The sequence below is a fragment of the Zonotrichia albicollis genome, chromosome W, assembly GCF_047830755.1.
Source record: "Zonotrichia albicollis isolate bZonAlb1 chromosome W, bZonAlb1.hap1, whole genome shotgun sequence".
Classification (NCBI taxonomy): Eukaryota; Metazoa; Chordata; class Aves; order Passeriformes; family Passerellidae; genus Zonotrichia; species Zonotrichia albicollis.
This window is the reverse complement of record NC_133859.1, coordinates 12,890,169-12,911,374: the sequence shown is the minus strand read 5'-3', so window position 1 is coordinate 12,911,374 and position 21,206 is coordinate 12,890,169.

The following is a 21,206-nucleotide window of genomic DNA, read 5'->3' as shown; positions in this document are numbered from 1 at the left end:
TAGAAATCCTGAGTGGGAATACGTAGGGAAGCTCCTCACTGGGATAGAACGTCTCTGCCTCAAAGGGTGATGGGGGCCCTTACCACAAATGGACGGATGGTTGCCAGCTTGCCTTCTGGCCCTTCAACGATGACAGTGTTCTTGCTTCTCATGGATACTGTAGCTCCACCAATCCCGGAAATCATGCCTGCAACAGGTTGTAGATCCCAGTCTGCTGGTCCATCTGAACGGGCGATGATGGTCACATCGGCACCGGTGTCTAGCATCCCTGGCAGGTGGGTCTTCTCTCCTTTGCAGGAGAGGCCGCACTCGATGGTAGGCTTGGATGGTCCCATGACTTGTGCCCACATAGCTGTAGGGTTGAGAGGGATCTGTTCCTTGTGATTCTTTGGGAGTAAGAAGGCTTGTGCTATTGGAGTTCCCTTTGAAAGCAAAAATGGTAAGTCTATGCAGTATACCTGGACGAGAATCTCTTGTCCCAGCTGCACTGTCAGCACTTCCGGAACAACGAAGATTTCCTTCGGACTATTAAGAGAGTCACCCATAATTAAAATGTCAGAAGGAGTACATTTAGATCCATATTTGCCTGTGGGAACACGGTGAACATTCTGATTATTAAAGTCAATGGACAAAGCAGTTACCAGTTGCCAGTGGGTACCCATCTGGGCTGTCCCGTGGGTTGGATCCTCTTCTTTGGGTCTGGAGCATCCTGGGTCGGTGCATGATTGGGTCTGGGTGGCCTTTGATTTATATGCTGCGTGCGAAGGTCCAGCGGCTGGCACACAGAGTTTAAAGGATGCTGCTGATAGCGCTGCTGAGTCTGGGGTCTTTGATAAGAATTATGGTGGTATCGGGGGTGTGATCTCTCTGGGCAGTCCTTTATATAATGTCCAAGATCCCCACAGTGATAGCATTTACCTTGTTCTTTAGAAGCTATTACTGCATATGCACCTGAAACTCCTTCAGCAATACCCTTAGCAACTGCTTGGGCCACTGTATTTTCAGTGGACATGTGACATGTACAGCATTCTAGCATTTGCTCTATAGTAGGGTTTGAATCCATGGGTAGAGACCTCAAAATGGCCTTACATTTCTCATTTGAGTTGCTGAAAGCAAGCTTACATAAGAGTTCCTTCCTTGCCTCTGCACTCTCTATCTGTTTCTCCAGAGCATCTCTAAGTCTGTCCACAAATTTAATAAAACTTTCCTCAATGTCTTGTTTGATAGTAGAAAAATGCATTGTTGGCATTGACTCATTGGGCTTCAATTACCTTTTTAATAGTGGTGATTGTGTTTCCTCCTTTCTAGGTCCCGTTTTTGACAAAGCTGCTTCCATCAGTATACCTTGTCTTCTCAGCCTCTTCTAGAGGTGCTTCTTTCACATCTGGTCAGCTGGAATATATGGTTTCCATAGTCTCTAAGCAATCATGTATCACAGGATCCCAGGTTGCTGATGCTTCACTGAGAAAAGAAGCTGTATTCACAATGTTAGTTGTGATGATGTTGACACCATCTTGCTCCACTAGTATGGCTTGGTGTGGCCGCATTTCTCTTCACAGAGCAAAGCAAAGCATAACTTCCCAAGGATATTTTCTGGGAATCGCAGCAAGGAACCTCAGAGAAAGAAAAAACAATTCTTATCTCAATTGCTGCTCCTTTTGTTGTGCACAAGTGGAATGCATTGTGGAAGATTGTTTACCTTAAGGAAATTGGTAATTGGATTCTGGTGTGAGTGTTATGATTCATTGACCAATTGAATCCACGTGTGTGTGTTGGGACTGTTGGCTGACAGTCACGAGATTCTGTTCAGTTCAGTGGAGTTGAGTGCTTGTGCAGATTCAGTGTAATATAGTGTTATATAGTATAGAAAAATATAGTATAGTAGAGTAATTAATTAGCCTTCTGATAATATGGAGTCAGATGCATCATTTCTCCCTTCGTCGGAGTCACCCTGCTTTTACAATAGCTTGGTACTTAAGGAACCGGGAGGGAGACAGCCAGTGCCTCCCGTTCTGCTCCAGTACAGCCAATACCATATGTGAGACAAAGACTTATTTTCTGTCTCAGTGTGAACTTTCAGGCTTCTTGTATGATGAATGTCACAGCAGCAACATGGGAAAACAACCATAAAGCTTAAAGCCAGTGCCCTCATCAGTTCCTGTTTAAGCTGAGTAAATGCTCTTTTGGTCTCTCCAGTCCAGAGCAAGTGTTTACTCTTCTTTTTCAGCATATTATATAAGGGTCTGTCCTGGTTTTGGACAAATTTAGGAGGAAATGTCCTGAAAGGGTGTCTCCTCTAAAGGAGGTAGATTCAAGAAGCCCCTCCCCCACAGGTTCAAAAAAAGAATTTCCTTGGAAAAAAATGAAAAAAGCTGTTTATTTAACAAGCAGGGTGCACACAGGCACATAAAAAGAAAATTAATAATATTAAATAATAAACCTCTCACTGCAGAGAAGAGATGGTAGATTCAGAGTCCTTTCAGTAGGTATGGCTCATCTCTCTCCAGAGCTGGGGTGCGGCGTTCACTCTGGGCTGTGGCATGGGGGAGTCCCAACAATGGTATTCTGGACCAGAGCAAAGCTAAACAGTTCCAGAAAAAGAAGCCACAGTCCCAGGAAAAACTTCCTGCCTCAGCTAACAAATGAGAAGCTAGCTCAAAAAGCAAAGAAAAACTCTTTGTCTCTCTTGAAACACAGAGCCGAGAGCTGGGGAAAAACTGAGAGAGCTTATCTGTGTTTTGAACACAGGCATTGAAAGAATTCCACTGCTTTCCCCCCCCTCCCCTCGGATCTCACTTAAAGCTACAGAACTTATGTCTAGACACAGAGCAGACGATAAGGGATACAGCATCATAAAGTTATCCTGGGACAGGGTGTTACCAAAAGCCCATAGTTATAGATCAACAACTGGCACCATCCTGTCATACCTAAAAAGGTTCGGAGCTCCTTCACCATCTGCGGTTGGGGAGTTGGACAAATGGCTTCCTTCCGATCTCATCACAGCTCGCATTGCCTCCCTGAAATTTCATATCCTAGATACATCATTTGTTTTCTTGTGATCTGGCTTTTCTGTTCAGAAACTTTATATCCATTAAGTACCAAGAAAATGAGTAAACTTACTGTCCATTCATTGCATTTCTCCTCCATTTCTGTTGCAATCAGGAGATCATCTACGTACTGCAACAAGAATCCAGTTTCCATTGGTGATGTCCACTTCTCCAGATCATTGCTAGTTGTTTTCCAAAGAGGGTTGGACTGTTTTTGAATCCCTATGGTAACACAGTCCAGGTTAGTTGTGTTTTCTTTCTTGTTTCTGGGTTCTCCCACTTGAAGGCTAAAAGCTTTTGACTGTCTGGGGCTAGAGGCAGGCAGAAAAAAGCATCTTTTAAATCTGAAACAATAAACCACACTTGTTTATAATTTAATTTGGTTAACAATGTATACGTATTTGCCATTACAGGGTGGAGATCAGTTATTTTATTGATGGCTCTTAAATCCTGGATCAATCTCTAAGTTACCCCATCCAGTTTGTTTATTGGTAAGACTGGGGTATTATATCCTGGTTCACATTCTATTATTAATTTGTATTTTTAAAAGTAATCTATAATTGGTTTAACACCTTTACAATCTTCTAATTTTAAGGGGTATTGTTTTATACGTACCAGTCCTATTCCAGGTTTTAATTTAATTATAATTAGGTCTGCATTTTTAACTTTTCTGCGTTTTCCAATTGCTCATACTCCAGGATACACCTGATTTAATATTTCTTGGGGTTCTATAGCCTTAACTTCAGGTGTTGTTAGGCAAGGCTCAGGATATCAATGAATTTGTCATCTTTTACTTTAAATCGCACCTGACCGTCTTCGAATTCAATTGTAGCTTCCAGCTTTTCTAAAATAATCTCTGCCTAATAATGATTTTGGAGCATCTGGCATGTACAAGAATTTATATATGCCAATAGTTTTTCCCAGTTTGTATTTGAGTGGCTTCAGGAAGTGTTCTTTCTGTCATTAGCCTGTGGCATAATATGGTTTTATATTGGAGGCACTCATGGAAGTGACTTCTAAGAGAAGCTGCTAGCAGTTTGGGTCTGACAAAAAGACTAATCAGTAATTAGCTTTGAAAATTGACTATCTATTAAACCACTAAGGAAATCGTACACACCCTCTGTGAAGACACATGTTAAAGATGAAAAAGCTCAGGAGGGTCTCTTTCATTCCAGCCGGCAAAGAGGTAATGAAGCTGGCCTGGCCCCCGTCTTGGCCGGGCCGGGCTGGGAAAGGGCCCGGCCGTGGGGCCGGGCCCTTTCCCAGGGAGCCTGCCGGGCCCTGTCAGCTGTCGGACAGGGGGAGGGGAGGCCACAGGGCCGAGGCCAGACTGGGCCGTGGCAACTGCTAGCATTTTGCTGCTACTAAGCAATGCAGAGATGGGGTCTGCTGGGCCCCAGGAGCAGCCCAGGTCAGGCTGGCTCAGCCAAGTTTCTGCTGCCGTTAGAGTTCACCTGCAACTACCAGGCAGGGGGAGGAGAAGCCATCAGCCCCCAGCATGCTGCTGCTGTGTTCTAGTCTGGCTACTAATTTCCTGGCTGCCCCCCCAGCCCAGCCTCAGCTCCAGCCACAAGCTACCGAGCCCGGCCGGGGGTCACGTGACCATCTGCAGGCCCCAGGTGAGATATTAACTCTTTCAGTGCTTCAATCCTCCCTCGAGTTAGGGATAAGGACAGAGGGCAGACACGTAAAGAAACAACATGAAGACACCAAGGTTGGTGAAGAAGTCAAGTCCCAGATGAGAGGGATGAAAAGATGCCTTTAGTTTTAAGCTGAAAATCCTTTTGTAAAGCTAATGAGAAGACTATAATTGATATATCAGGCTCTTTTTTCCCTGCAACGCATTAAAAAGTATGGGAAGATGAATTGTTCAAATTGTAGATATGAGCAAAGGCCTCCATGCTAAAGTAAGCAGATGTTGAACTATGATTCCATGAGAAGTTTGAACAGAGAGAGAGAAGAGTGATGAAGACCCTCTGCCTCAGGGAAAGAAGAAAAAATCCTCTGTTCTCAAAGATGATCTCAGAAATAAAGAGAACCTTTACTCTTGAACAGCTCATCTTTAAAATAGGACCCCATAAGTTGACATGGCCCATAAACACAGCTGTGGGAAAAGCTGTGAAAATGAGAGACACTTCACAATTGCAAATTTTCCAGGCGGCTGCTATTCATGGAAATTAAAAGCCATGAGAGAACTGTTTTCTTGTAAAGAAGTCTCCATAAATTGACAAGAGGGGCTCTTCTTCCTATGTAAACTGAAGAACACACTATTCTAGAAGTGATAAACTGACTGAATTGTTTCTGTATGTTTTAAGTGGGAAAGAAAAGTTATAGGGGGGAAGGATAATTGTTCTAAAAGTTTTATTTTGATTCTTATTATTCTTTCTTTTAGTTACTGCTAATAAATTTTTACTTATACCTTTTTAAAATTTTGAACCTGCTTTGCCTTCCTCCTGATCCTATCTCACAGCAGGAAATAAGTATATTCTCATAGGTGCGCTGGCATTTGGTCAGCACTGAAAGCCACCACAATTATTAGTACATTAGCCAGGAAATCTCAAATTGGCGAACCAAAACCACTACACTCCTATTACATTTACAGAATTTTCATCTTGTACAGACAAACATTGGTTTGATACTGAATAAGTAGCCTCTGTGGCAATTAAGAATTCTAATTGTTTTCCTTGTTTTCCCAGCTCACTTATAACCAGCAGGCCTGCTAGGTGGGGGTCCACTGGTATCCTTCAATCTTCTTGCAGCTCTGTGAGTAAGGGAGGGGGATTATTTGAAGAGCTACTTTTGTTTTGTGGACAATTCCTTTTCCAGTGTCCTTCCTGCTTACAAAAAGCACATTGACTGCCTGCCAAGGTAAAGGATTTCTTGCTCCAGCCTTTCTGTTCCCATCCCCTGATACTTCCAGATTTTGGCCTAAAGGGCCCCCTACTGCCCATTCCATGTTCTCCCAGAGCTGCAATAGTTGCATTGGCTAAGTTTTTACTTAATTTCCTTTTTTTCCAGGAGATCGCTATTTCGACACACTCACCACGCTTCTTCAATTAATTTCTCTAGGTTCCTTTGGTCCTCAGCTTTCATCCTTTGCAGCTTTTTTCTAATATCATCTGAGGACTGCCCAAGGAATAGATAAATTAAATGTTGTTTTCCCCGCTTCCCTGAGGGGTCCAGGGTAGTATACTTTCACATTGTTTCCCGTAATCTATGGAGAAACTCTGTAGGAGTTTCTGTTGCACTCTGTTTTACTGCATACAGAGCCCCTCAATTCACAGATTTAGATATTGCAACCTGAATTTAATCCACCCCTGGTGTCTTTTTAATACTTGGTGATGATCTGGGTTATTGTAGTCCCATCTAGGTTTTACCATGGGCACATAATCATCTACAGCGTCCTGCAAAGTCTGGGCAGCAATCTGTGCCTGAACATGGGTCCTGGTTGCCTTTAAAATTAGTTCCTTTTTGGTATCAGTTAATGCATACAACATAAAATCAATATCCACCCAGTCTGGGTCCAACGCTTTTACAAAACTTCCAAACCTTTTGGCTATTCCCGATGGATCATCACAATATCTGCTAGCAGTCTCTTTCCAGCTATCCAAATTCCCCATTGAAAAGTTTACTTTTAGCCATATTGGCTCTGTGGGCCCAGCAGCCTCTCTCAGAGGGGCCTGCAAAACCTCTCGAGCAGTCACTCATTTCTCAGGAGAAATTGTGCAGGCCCTCAGTTTCCCTTGAGTTCACCTGCTTGGAGGTGAAAATGATGGTAAAGGGGAAGCCTGATGTCTTCTTTCCATCTACCTGCCCCTTTCTGGTGATGGTGGGGGAGAAAGTTCATTTCCCCCCCGCATCTGCCCCAGAGCAGACTGACCAAGTCCTCAATTCTCTCCTTAGGCTGCCTATTTTGATATTTTAAGCAATGCTTTCCTATGGAACAAGCCAAGCAACATCACGTCAATTTTCTCACCCCCTATTCCAAATCATCTTTCTCTACAGTTAAAACAAAAGGGGCTCTTGAAGCTAAATTAATACCACTCTCCTTTTGCCACTCAGGGTGGTCTCTGAGTTAAAAAAACATAGTGTAAATGATCTCTTCCCATTTTGATTCTCTATGTAAAACAAGATGAGCTGTAATAAATTATTATAGTCTAATGTCCATTCTGTGGCCATTTCTCCCCCTGTCAAGTTTATAAAGTGGCCACCACTGATTAAAGTACCTGATAAGTCTTTTTATTAATAATTCCCCTGGTGCCCCCCAATTTCCTTCCAGTGGTCTAATATGCACCCTAAGTGTGGAGAGCCTGGTTCAAGTATGCCTTAAAGAAAGATAGGTGCCTTAAAGAAATATAGAAGCCTGCTGTAAAAGCAGCCTTTCCCAGGCTTGATCCTGTAAATAATTAGGTTCTCAGCCACCTTTCATATAAACAACAAGATTCTCAGACCGTACTGTCCTTGGCTGCTACTGGGAGCAGACAGTCAGTCTGGGAATAGAGATGAAGGTTTTGGGAACCTTCCATATCAGGGTGAGAACACTGATCTTGGTTTCAGTAAACTAACTTCAGGTATTGTAAACAAAAGGAGGAGCTGAAGTTTTCTCTACAGCCTGTCAGGAGCTCAGATTTTGCAATATGCATGAACTTAATTAACACGGTTATAAAAAGTGCTGGATTGATGAATAAACCGGAGTCAGATGCGAAAAATCAACAATGGTGGTCGCTCCCTCACTTCGACACCTAAGGGGTTTTCAGCCCCTAAATCCTGGTTTTGTTTGTTGTTATGTGGACTCGCAGATTGGAGACAGACACACGACACAACACCAAGAGTCATCAGGAAACAGCCGCAAGTTTATTATGGCTGCCTTTTTATATGGGCTTTGAATCTCTCGGGCCCAGATAGCTGATTGGATGGGACCTCTCTCCACCCAGTTCTCTGGCCAGTGGTTTGTCTGCAACTGAGGTTGAACAGGGTTGGTTGAGGTCTCTGCTACCTTTTTTCTAAAATGAGCCAGGTCAGCCGAATTGGATTTGTTATGGCCAGATTTATCTCGTTCAGCTACAGACTACCTGTGCTGTGACAGTTTGTTTCCCATTTTACTCACCTTTCGCTTCACTCCTCTCCAGCCACTCCCCTCACGGGCCTACGGAAACACAAATTAGAGGTCTCACTCACTTCACACTTATTTGTGCCTCTCAGTTGCGTCTTTTGCTCTCACACACTCACTTTGAGACTAGCTTCACTCCTCCCTGGCTGTTTCCCTTGCTGGATAACAGAAATGCAGGTTAGAGCTCCCCACTTGCTTTGTGCTTAATTGCACGTCTTAGTCACTCACACTTTCATTCACTCTCACCAGTACAAAAATAAAATACAATTACAAAGGGCTTTGTGGAAGTGTAATAGTAAAGAAAGGAAAGGGGAAGAGGGGATAGCATTATTGCTTTTACCACCCCAACAGAGGTCAAATGTGGGAAAGGGCTGCTTTCAAGAAGAATTTTATTTGATAGAAGGAGGGAACCCTTCCATAAACTTGCTTATTGTTCAATTAAGGCAGTCAAATCTATTCCCTGTAATAATTCTAGTATTTCTTCATTTACCGCCTCATACAACAGTGATTTTTGGAATATATATGTTGCTTGTTCCTCGGATATTCTTTCTTCCAAACTAAGTCGGTTTAATTCCTTCCTGCAGAGTACACTATGTGGTCTAACAGAAAAGTCACCAAAGGTTTTGTCCTTCTGGCAGCCCGGACAAAGCCAACAAATCCTCTCTTTTATGTCAAATCTGCCTGCAAAACCACACTGTCTACAAAAGATGCATAGGAATATCAGATGGCATTCCCCACATAACCCACACAATTAAAGGGACACTCCTTCCTCTGCCTCCTTCACCACCAAAGCCAGGCTTTACTCGACTGACATTCAACACAGACAGGGGATGGCGGCAGACAATTTGAAGCAAGTACAGATAAAGTAGATTGCAAGACTTAATAAAATTGCCAGTCCAATCCCTAACCCAAGTTCTGACCGTAATATAAATGCAGTTTGAGGAAACAGAGGCATGTAAGATGACAAAGGCAATAGCCAACAGAATAATAAAATAGAAAAAAATTACTGCTAGGACTGCTCCAATATCAGCATCATACAAAAAGCAAGCCAAAAGTCATATAAGCTAAGCAGCCTTAATTATGTTAAATAGGTGAAAAAATCATAACTTATCAACAAATTAAATAATTTTCCAAATATCTGCACAGAGGGGTCTGATGTGGCACTTCCCCCAGGAGCTCAATACCACACCCCCCCCCCATATATCTTAAAAGGTGCTAGCAACCCGATTTACCCATATCCAGGGTACAGCTTATGGAGTGTATTACTTTGACTAGTCAGGTGTCCTAGGGTGACCTTATGATGCTTGTATCCCCATTCATGTGTTCTGTTCATGTTGGATATTATGTTCTGTACCTTTAAGACTGGCTCTGAAAAGTGAAAGTTTTGTTTTGGTTTTTCTTATCAGCCTGGTGGGATACAGAGACTGCTGCTTTTGCTTTTGCTGCTTTTGCTTTTCGCTTTGCTCACTCTTGCTTCTTGCTTCCTTTGCTTCTGCTTGCTTTTTGCTTTTTGCTTCTGCTCTTTAGCTAAACAGTCCAAATTTCTTCCTGGACTGTTTCCCCTCTCCTTTTTTTGACCATCTGGAACCTGCTCCAGACTGGGACCTGGGAACACCGAGAGTTTACACCTTGTGGCTGCAGCAGATGCCCCAGCGCCGGAGGGACTGAGAACAGAGCGACCACCCCCAAGAGAGACTTTCTGAATTTGTCATCTTTTTCCAGAGTGGTGTCATCCAGGATTGTTCATTTTGTGTGCTGGGGGGTGCTGTGCCTATGAAATAAACAGGTTCTTTCCACTTCTCTCTGAGAAATTCTTCCCGGATCGGTTGTAGGAAGGAGCCCTGTGAATTTGCTTTCTGGAGGGGCCTTCCTTTGGAAACTCTCCACCAAATTTGCCCTAAACCAGGACATCAGGTTACAACCAGGCAAAGGGTGCTTTAAAGTTTGAGTACCTTAATGTCAGGATCTTGTCCGCCCCCACAATGATCCATCGGGAGCATGGGTGGTCTATCTGGAGAAGTCTCCAGAGGCACCTGCTAGACCGTCCCAGCTTCGGAGGGTCTCGCAGCCAGACGGAGTTTCTTCTGGCTGGCTCGCCAAACTGATTCAAAGGAATTTACTCCACAGTAAGGTACTGCAAAGTAAAGCATACCTTTATTGGCCTGGTGGCCAGGGGGAGCATGAGTCATGTAGGAGGTTAACACCAGATCTCCATGTGCATCTCCACCATGCTCGTCTTACAGAATTTATTTCTTGTCTTGCAAAAGCAGTTGCAGTTGAGCACAGCAGCCAACACCCAACTTCTATTAATCTATACCTTATACTAAGGTGCTTGTGTTAAAGGAGTCCTGTGTTTTAAATCCCTCCTCCTCTTAAAACTTTTGCAAATTCTTTTGCAGTTGTGATATCATCCATACTTGCGATGTTACGGTCCATGTTTCAGTTTTGGGTCTTGTTCTACAGTTTTCTTTAGACTATTTTTGCAAGTCTGATTCATTACTTCTATCATTCTGGATGATTGTGGGTGGTAGGATGTATGCAATCTGTGTAATTCCCAGGTTACTAAGGCTTGAGTTCTTTCACTTAATAAAGTCCCTCCTTTTCTGGTCCCTTCTCTGTGGATGTTCCATATCTACAGATAATTTCCTTAAATGGGTGTTTTACAGTTACAGAGGCTATGTTCCTTTTAGAGGAAAAAATTTCAACCCATCCTGAAAAGATACATCTCATGTGAATGTGTCATGTTTAACCAAACTGGTTGCTAAGCAATACACAGTTACTCCCTCATTCTCCCCGCAGTGGGAGGGGGGAGACAATTGGAAGGATAAAAGTGTGAAAACTTGATGATGTAAAAGCAGTTTACTAATTTAAAAAAGGAAATAGAAAAAAAACACAGAGAGAGCATCGTCTCCCCCTCTCCACCATCACCAATAAAAACAAATGATGCAAAAGAAAACAACTGTTCAATGTCCAGTCAGTCCCTGAGCAACAGCAACCCTCGCCAACCTCCACCCACTCTGTTTTATTGCTAAACACACCATCACATGGTATGGAATTTCTATTTCGACACTTGGGATCAGCTGTCCTGACCGCGACTCCTTCCAACTTTTTGTGCACCCCCAGCCTCCTTGCTGGTGGGGTGGTGTGAGAAGTAGAAAAGGTCTTGACTCTGTGCAAGCACTGCTCAGCAACAACTAAAACATTGCTGCATTATCAACACTGTTTTCCTCACACATTCAAAACCTCGCCCCATATTAGTTACTGTGAAGAAATTTAATTCTATCCCAGCCAAACCTGTACACAAGGAGATACTGATATTCTCATTTAGTTCATAGAAGCTAATCTGTATAATCCATTTGCAGTATTTGCCAGGTTCCAAGGCTTCTCTAATGCAATGTAGGTGGCATTTTAGTTTTATTAGTTTGTTTTTGTATCATTACAGTTTGCTTTTGTACCTTGCACTTTTAAATTATGTGCTCAATTGTGTGGCCAAATATAAATTCCTTGAGCTAGAGTGCCCTATACACTTTCATGTAACATATTTTGACAACCTAAGATACTTTGCTTTCTTTCAGACAAATCTGGTATCCATGTTTTCTTTTTTTTTTACCTATTCCCTAGTTTAAACTTCATCAATTATTCTGAGTTGACTGATCTATCTGATACTCAAACTGTTTCTCAATACTGTTTTCAGTCTCTCATGTGCTTTAACACACATATAATTTTTCCCACTATTTCTCTGAGTTTGTAAAATTAATCTCTGGTTTTCTTCCATCACTACTGGTCTTCCATTGCCTGCTTTCCATCCTCCTTTATCCCAGTCATAAGCCTAGTATTTTATTCCATTATTCACATAATCATTTGTTATTGGAATATGAATCCCAATATTACCAGGTAGATTGTGCCTGGACCAGTCTGACCCTTGCTGCTGGGCCAAAGGCGGCAGCTGTGGTGTATCACCCCAGAGACACCTTTAGCTTGCTAGTGGTTGCAGCTGGGCAGCTGAACAAGTCCAGGCTTGTTAGGAACTCCGTTTACCTCAGGAGGAAGGCTTCCAGCTAATGGTGAGGAGGAAAAGGAGATGGATTCTGCTGGAGGGTTAATATCCAGAGCTTTATTCCATGGTCACACAGGTCTGAATCTTGGCAACAGCTCCAACAGAATCCCGACCGCATGGTCTGATTCGGCTTTTAAGCTCAGGGACAGGGGAAGGGGAGGGACAGGTGAGCTACCAACCAGGTGAGAGGGGCAGGGTCTCAAGGGACGAGGGACACCTAGACAGGCCAATGACCCCCAGGCCTGAGGGGCATCCTTTGAACTTGACCAACCACAGGACGCCTTGCTGGAATGTTAAAACTGATTGACAGCCCAGCAGGGGGCGAGGGGGGAAGGGGAAGAGGGGTATTGGCACACCTGGGGAAGGGACCCGGAAGTTTAAAAAAGGATATTACAACACACTGCAACATCTCCCCCTAGTTTTGTCTAAAAAGAAGAGGACGGGGTTTGTGGTGCAGGATGCTTGCCAAACCATGGTTGGTAAATCAGTTCTTCCTCTACAGGAGGGTCAGTGTTTTCCACTGAGGCTTCCAGGTCATCCATTGGAGCACTGAGGGCTTCCGAATGGTAGACTTCAGGAGGGGGGGATGAGCTTGAAATTAAGTTGAGAACCATGCGTTTGATTAGTCCAAAAACAATGCTAACAACTACAGTAACTATAAATAAAATAAACAGCACTACAAACACAGTTTTCAGAATAGATCCCAACCAGCCCGAGAGTCCCCAGCCATTGAACAGTCCACTCAGCCAGTCGTCAGTTTCTCTCTTGATGTCGCTCACCATGGTTTTCATCTTGTCAATCGTGGCATGGACGTTCTCTGCTTTTGATGACAAGTCGAGACAGCAGAGTCTTTCAAATTCTTCACATCAATGGTTGTGCAGAAGGAGCAGATAGTCTATGGCTGCCCTATTTTGAATGGTGGCTTGCCTGGCAATTTCCTCATCTGATAAGAGGTCACTCAGGGCAGTAGAAGTGAGGTTTGCCTGTTTTGCAACCCAACATTCCAATCGGCCTAATTCTCCCCTGGTTTTTGCTGCCAAGATCCATGGCAGAAGGACTGTAATTGCAGTGGCCTTAAGTCTGGACCAGTGAACAATTTCTGAATTACAGTCAGGGTCTAATTGCCTTAGGCCTCTTTTTTTGATAGCCAATGTATGTGTGTTGTTTTCAGTTTGCCAATGTATTAGGCTTGTTCGATTTGGTGTTAACAGGCTCAGCTAAGTAAAGGTACATGGACCTCCGAGCAGACGAGGAGGGAGACCTGCCCATGCTCTGTCTCCAAATATTAAAAACACACCTTTTGGGAGTTCACGAGGCTTGTAATCACCACCAGATGAGTGCATAACTAAGACTGAATTTTCACACCAGTTCTTGTCTGTGTAGTGTGGGTTGCTAGGGTCAGGACAGGTGTTTGGTTTAGCTTCATGATATGGTAAGCGGGAATTGAATTTAAAGTGAATGCAAAAGGTTGCATTCATGGAGCCTAAGAGATGGAACTCTTGTGGCTCCCTTTTTGACACTGGTAACTTTCTCGCCCACTCCTGCCAAAACAGTAAAGGATTGTCAGCAGGGTAACGGCCAGGGGAAGGTGCGAGTAAGTTAACTTCATTTAAAGCACTCCACATTTCATTTGGGAACTCTGAGGATTTAAAAGGAACTCCCACCAGGCAAGTTGACAGGGGGTCAGAGGCTGTCGCGGTGGAGAGGCAAATGTGATCTTGTCCAAGGGCTCTGGCCAGAGTGGTCCATACATTCGCTTTGGGCTGAGGGACTGTGATAAACGAATCGACCAAATTTAAGAACCGTACAATTATCTGTCGCTGAGGGACACGAGAAAACACAAGCACACCACCACTCAAGGTGAAGGGAAAAAAGGGAAGTTTTATTCTCTGACTCCAATATTTATAGCTTTACAAACGTGACAGTGGATTGGAAGGTGACATTGACACCTCTGCAATGTCACTGGTCAAACCAACAGTCCATCAACTCTCTCCTCCTCCATAAAGGAATGTAAAACAATGAGTTATTTACAGAAAGTGTGTGAGAAAATTCACTTCAGGAATGTCAACATCAGAAGGCTTAGAAAATCTTAAAAAACCAGGGTGACATCTCACCCTTTTCCATTTAAAAAAGAAAAAGGAAAAGAAAATGAACAATGTGAAAAGGAAAATATGAACAACGTTCAATGTCCACTTGCAGAGGAGTCATCGGAGTGATCACTCTCAACGTCTGCATCCGAATCATCACTCAATGATTCCCCCGCTTGATGCCTTTCAGGTTGGTCACGGTTTCCATCTTGCCCGTCAGCTGGATTCTGTCTCTGCGGTCGCAGGTCAGGGCGAACATATTTTGAAGGTACCCAGCGTACCCCAGTATCAGTGGATACACAAGCATACCCACGCCCCGAAGCGATAAGGTCATAGGGACCTTTCCACTGTTTGGTGACTAAATTCCGCACTCGAACTTTCACTCGAAGCTGATGTGCCTCGTCCACAGCCTGTAATGAAAGATGGTGATTCAAAATGACAGGGTTATTTGAGTTCTGCGGCACAGTGAGATGATTGATTGTGCAAAAAGCTTTTGCCAACCAACTGTGCGGGGTTTCATCCTGCATTCCCCGTTTTGGTTTTGAAGAACCTGCTTCAAAGTACCATGAGCACGTTCTACAATAGCTTGACCAGTCGGAGAATGAGGGATACCAAACTTGTGTGAGACACCCCACAACTGCAGGAACTGCCGCACCTTTTGCGATGCGTAAGCAGGACCATTGTCGGTTTTCACAGCAGAAGGTATGCCCAGAACGGCAAAGGCCTGCCTCCAGTGTGCAAGGACATCATGGGCCTTCTCCCCAGTGTGAGCCGAAGCCCACATCGCAGAGGAGAACATGTCCACAGTGACATGCACATACTTGAGCCGGCCAAACTCGGCAATCTGGGTGACATCAGTCTGCCAAAGCTCCAAGGCCCTAAGGCCTCTGGGGTTTACCCCTGCCGGCAGAGGCGGAGCAAGCGCATGGCAGTCATCACATGACTCGACAATGTCACGAGCCTCAGTTGGCGTCAGCTGAAACTGCTTCTGCAGGGTATGTGCGTTCTGGTGGAAAAACCCATGCGATGCCTTGGCCTGTGCGAGTGTATCAGGCTGAGGCGCTACCCACGCTGGGTTAGCCAACTTGTCAGCCCTCACGTTACCTTCTACTATAAAACCTGGCAAATCGGTGTGACTCCTCACATGCAGAACACAAAATGGATGAACTCGGACCTGAATGGCACACCACAAGGTCTTCAGTAAATGAAACAAGGCAGGATTACTGACCTCCTTCAAAACCGAATGACCCAACCGCTGTGCGATGTCAGCCACATAGGCGGAATCCGTGACCAAGTTGAAAGCTTCCTGGGAAAATTTCTCAAATGCCATGATAGCAGCCCTCAGTTCAACCAATTGGGCTGACCCATCCTCATGGCCTTCCAAAACCTGCCACTCAGATCCATCCCTCCAGGTGACAATGGCCTTTCCCGTTCTCCCTGAACCGTCAGTGAAGACGGTGGGTCCTTGCACGGGTTCCTGACTATTCTTGGGCCGCAAAGAAATTTGTGTGGATTTCGCCATATGCAACAGCCTATGGCTGGGCAGATGATAAGTGATCTGCCCTGAAAAATTTTCCAGAGCACTCTGCAGGGACACACTGTTTGCAAAGCTCCAGTCAAAATCCTCCCGCTGCACCGGGAGTATGATCTCTGCAGGATCCGCACCCATCAATTGCAAACACTGTTGTCGGCATTTGATTAGCAAGCGAGCAATCAGCTCAAACAATGCAGTTGCCGTCTTTTGCGGCTGATGGGGCAGGAAAACCCATTCCAGAACGTGCAAGGAATCAGACCATTTGTCACTCCATTGACCAATGATACCTGTGGGATGCAAATCTGGAGTGGTGATGAACACAGTGACATCAACGGAGGGATCAATGCAATAAACCTGACAAGCTGAAACAGCTTGCTGAACCACCTCCAACGCCTTACACGCCTCAGGGGTCAGTGTACGAGGCGACTTTAGATCAGAGTCTCCTTTCAACAAATCATACAGAGGAGACAGCTGTGCATTGGTTAATCCCAAATACGGACGTAACCAAGTGATGACACCTATCAATTTCTGAGCATCATTCAGTGTCTTCACAGAATGCACAAATTGCACCTCCTGGTGACAGATTGTCCGTTCCAGAATCTTGACCCCCAAGTACTTCCAAGGTGGTTTCTGTTGGACCTTTTCTGGAGCCACCTGCAGTCCATGAGCATGCAAAGCATCAAGCAACCGAGGCTGAATCCTCAGCAGCTCATCCTGGGTGGACGCGGCCACCAAAATGTCGTCCATATAATGATACAGACGCGCATCAGGAAACTGCTTGCGAACTCCAGACAAGGCACGGGCAACATACCATTGGCATATGGCAGGAGAATTACGCATGCCCTGAGGCAATGTCCTCGATTGATATCTCTGTGCGGCCTCAGCCTTGTTAATCGCTGGCACCGAGAAGGCAAACTTCGGTCTATCATCGGGATGCAAAGGAATCGAAAAAAAACAATCCTTCAGATCCACAATGAGGACCGGCCAGCCTGCAGGAAGCATGGTAGGCGATGGCATGCCCACCTGCAATGGTCCCATGCTTTCCATCACAGCATTGACCTTCCGGAGGTCTTGCAACAACCTCCATTTCCCAGATTTCTTTCTGATACAGAAGACAGGAGTGTTCCAAGGACTGTCAGAAGGCTCCAGATGACCCTGGTCCAACTGCTCCTGCACCAAATTCCGAAGGGCGACTAATTTATCATCAGTAAGGGACCACTGCTTCTCCCAAACGGGTTTGTCCACCAGCCACCGTATAGGAGGCGTAGGACACTCTGCGCCCTTCACTGCAGTGGCCCCCATTAAAAATCCGTCCCGATACGCATCCCCCAGGCAGACAGAACATCCCTCCCCCAGAGGTTGGCAGGAGTAGAAGTAACATGAGGCCTAACCCAGGCCATCTGTCCCTCCGGGTTCGTGACCAGCACGGGCTGCTGGGCCACGTAACATTGCGCCATCCCTCCCAGGCCCACGACAGACGTCTCCACCGGATCCAGGGGCCACTCCGAGGGCCAGGCGGCAAGGGAGAGAACAGTGACGTCAGCACCGCTGTCGAGAAGCCCGCAGAGGTGGATTTCCGACGGTGTCGCACCAGGAACAGACTGGGTACACAGCATCTCGGGACGGTCCTTGGTCAGGACAGCAGTCCAGTGAACCTGAGGCGGCCCGGTGGATCCAAAACCACCAGCTCCACGTGACCGGTCAGCTGTCCTGCGAACAGAAGACTTAAAAGGCACAAGTTGAGCAAGCCGTGTCCCTTTTGGGATTGTGACAGGGGGAGTGGGTGTGGAGACCATGGCACAAATCTGTCCTGTAAAATCTGCATCGATGAGCCCCAGGTGAGCAATGAGGCCCTGAAGGGTGGCACTGGACCTCCCCATAAGGAGAGCACTCATGCCCCCACCCAAGGGACCAAAGGCATCTAGGGGAACCTTGCGTATCTCAGACGAGTCTAAGACAACTGTTGCTGCGGTGCAGACGTCCACGCCTGCTGATCCGCGGGTGCTGGCCGCAAGCCAGCAAAGGAGACCTCCATCGGCACCTGGGTCTGGAGAGAAGCTTGTGTCTGAGCGCGCCCCTCCTGCTGCGCGCTCCGCTTCACGTTTCCCGAACCCGGTAAAGCCTGGCCATCAGCATGAACAGTCGCCTTACAAACGTTAGACATGTGATTCGGCCTACCACACCGACCGCACAGGAACATGGGGAATTTGATCTTCTGCACCTTCTTCCCCCGCTTCCTGCTAGACTGCGTATCCCCCTGCTGTGGCTGCCCGCCCTGCGTTGCTGCCCAGACCGGCTGCACAGCGGCAGCCACAGCGGCCAACTTCCGACGTGAGGGAATGATGTTTGCACAGGCTTCTGCCATCTCCCAGATACTAGGATCACCAGGCATAGCCGCTATAACCTAATTACAGGCTGCATTACAATTGCACTTAACAAGATTTGCAATCGTAACTTCCCTCGCCACAGGATCAGGCACCTGCCTCTCCACGGACGCAATCAACCTTCCCAGAAATACCATAAAAGGCTCATCATCCCCCTGGACAACGGTTGAAAACGGCTGCTTCGGAGCCACCATTTCCAGGGTCTGCACAATCGCCCCTATGCCCAGCGATTTGCATTGCTGAAGCACAAGGGGATCGTATCCAACCTGTCCCTGAACATCCTCATAACGGTCCGTCCCCATCAGCATTTCAGCAACAACCCTACACCTGGGGTCCTCTGGCGCCAGCTCAGCATTTCGCTTCACCGCTTGGGCCGCCATACGAGCCCACTTGGTCTCAAAAACACCAAGTTGCACAGCGTCAAAAAGAGAATGTGCCACACAACGGACATCGTGAGGTGTCAGCGTGTCCCTAGCAAGTCTCCGAAGAATGTGCATAACCTCAGCAGACCCCAAACCATGCTGAGCAACCACTTCACGGAGTTCCTTCTCCAGCTTATATGCAAGGGGTTCATAAGTGTTATGAGTGACGCCCCTGAGCACAGGGAAAGCCTGAGGACCCCCTGGCTCAGCCACCGCACCTGCTGTGTCCCGAGCCTTGGGCGCTCCAGAGACAAGAGGGAGTGATTGACTGGAAGCCGGGGCAACACCACTCGTCCCTGCGCCCCCTGCAGCACCGGCAGAGCCAAAGAAATTCGCCCCCCGACCCTGCAGATGCCGGGAGGAGACAAGGTCATTCATCTCGTCAGTCACGGTTTTCGCCTCTGGCCAGAAACGTTCAGGGTACCTCGGACGCACGGTCACCTGGCACGCAGGAAGCGTCCAAAGACCTGACGAGAAAGCGCCTAGGCGCCGGGCACCCACCGGCCTCCCGCCGGCCGCGTCAGCAGTTGCACTAAAGGTAAACACCCCAGTCCCCTGCTGCGCTGCAGCCCCGGCAGGGGTCACCTCGGCGGCCGCAGCTGCCGGCACAGCCCGCAGATCTGGCACAGCGCCGGACGAGACCGGCGCGGTCACGGACGAAGCCGGTGCGAGGCCCCCATCCCCCGATGCGCGGGCGGAGTGGGATGCCGAGGGAGGCACGGCCCGCGGCGCCGCGTCACTGCGGGGCGGCACAAGGTAGCCGGGTACGCCCCCTATGAGAGTCCGTCCCCAAGCCGCAAGGTCCCGCAGCGGGCACCGCCCCCACCGAGCGGAGAGGGACGGGCCTCCCGCCCACCGGAGCGGGGCCGGGCGGAGCACCGACCGGCGCCCCGCCCCCGACTGCCTCCACCGACTGCGCATGCCCAGCAGGCTGCACAGACCCGGAGGAAGGCGAATTCGCTCCCCCCGCTGAGGAACCCGACTCGGGGGCGGGAGAGCCCACCCCCACCGCGCTCAGGGGGAACGTGGTGGACACTCCGCAGTTCGGACAACAAGTCGTCACCGCAGCAGCCTCAAGTCGGGCCGAGGCTGACTCTTAAAGGCCGGGAATGCACACAGAGAGGGCAACCCGTTCCCCGCCCCGCCACCCGCACAGGGCGAGGCGGGGCGAAGACGGCCCACCGAATGCAGAGAGCCCCCCGGACCCGGGACCCGCTGGCTGTGAGCCCAACCCACCCCGGGCGGATATTGGCCACTCCCCAGCACACCGTCGTGGGGCGGGGAGGGGGACTCCACATCACACAGGAGCTCAATCTCCTCATCCACATCCGAGATAGAAGGGCTTCCCTGGGAACTCCGAGGGGTACAAGAACCAGACCCCCGCCAAAGCTCCTCACATTTCTTCCACTGCACCAGCAGCGTTCCCACGTCCATACTGCAATCATCAAAGAGGGCCTCCATGAGGTTGGCCCCCAGGAGAGACCACTCCTGCTTATCGAACGCCTTCGCAGGGTCCGAAACAAAACCTCGCTCTCGGGCCCACAGAACCAATCTCTCCAAATCATCCCAGGAAACAGATACCTGTTTACACTCCAGGACCCCCCTCCAGAGATCCAAAATGAGGGAATCATCCTGGAAAACCACAGAGGTTTCCATTGCCCCAAGAAGAGCAGGCAAAGCACCAAAAAGAGGGGGAGAAAATCTCACCAATCTCGCCATCTGCTGTCCGTGTCTCAGCCTTGGCTGCAATACACTTCGGCGGTCACCATATGTCGCTGAGGGACACGAGAAAACTCAAGCACACCACCACTCAAGGTGAAGGGAAAAAAGGGAAGTTTTATTCTCTGACTCCAATATTTATAGCTTTACAAACGTGACAGTGGATTGGAAGGTGACATTGACACCTCTGCAATGTCACTGGTCAAACCAACAGTCCATCAACTCATCAACTCTCTCCTCCTCCATAAAGGAATGTAAAACAATGAGTTATTTACAGAAAGTGTGTGAGAAAATTCACTTCAGGAATGTCAACATCAGAAGGCTTAGAAAATCTTAAAAAACCAGGGTGACAATTATCTTTATTATTATGCAAGCAAGAATAAGCAAGATTCAGCGCTGGGCGGCCAGGAGTCCCCGCTCCTCTTAGGCACGTGCCTTTCCCCCTTTAAAGTTCGCTTTTTATTGTCCTTTTTCTCCGGATTCCTGGATGACGTGGTCTGTCTTCTGCGCTTGCTCCTCCGGTTGCTAGGGGTCTTTTTTCTGCCTTTTGGTGGTCATGGGATGAAGGCCCCAAGTCTTCCTCTTTTTTCCGCTTTCCTTATAAGGCATATCTATAAGTCTAAATTCTACAAGCTAAGCGATTCTTGCAAGGTTAATAATTGTTAGCATATGTGTTTCAGAAAGTCTCCTATATCTATGGGGTGGAATTTTGCAGACCAAGCAATTCTAGCGAGGTTAGTAATTGTTACCAGATGTAGCTGTATCTAGTTAAAAGGGGGGGTTTGTAACCCAAGCAATTTCTTAAAAGTTTTCCCATACGTGGCTGCATAGGTATCCTGCTAAACA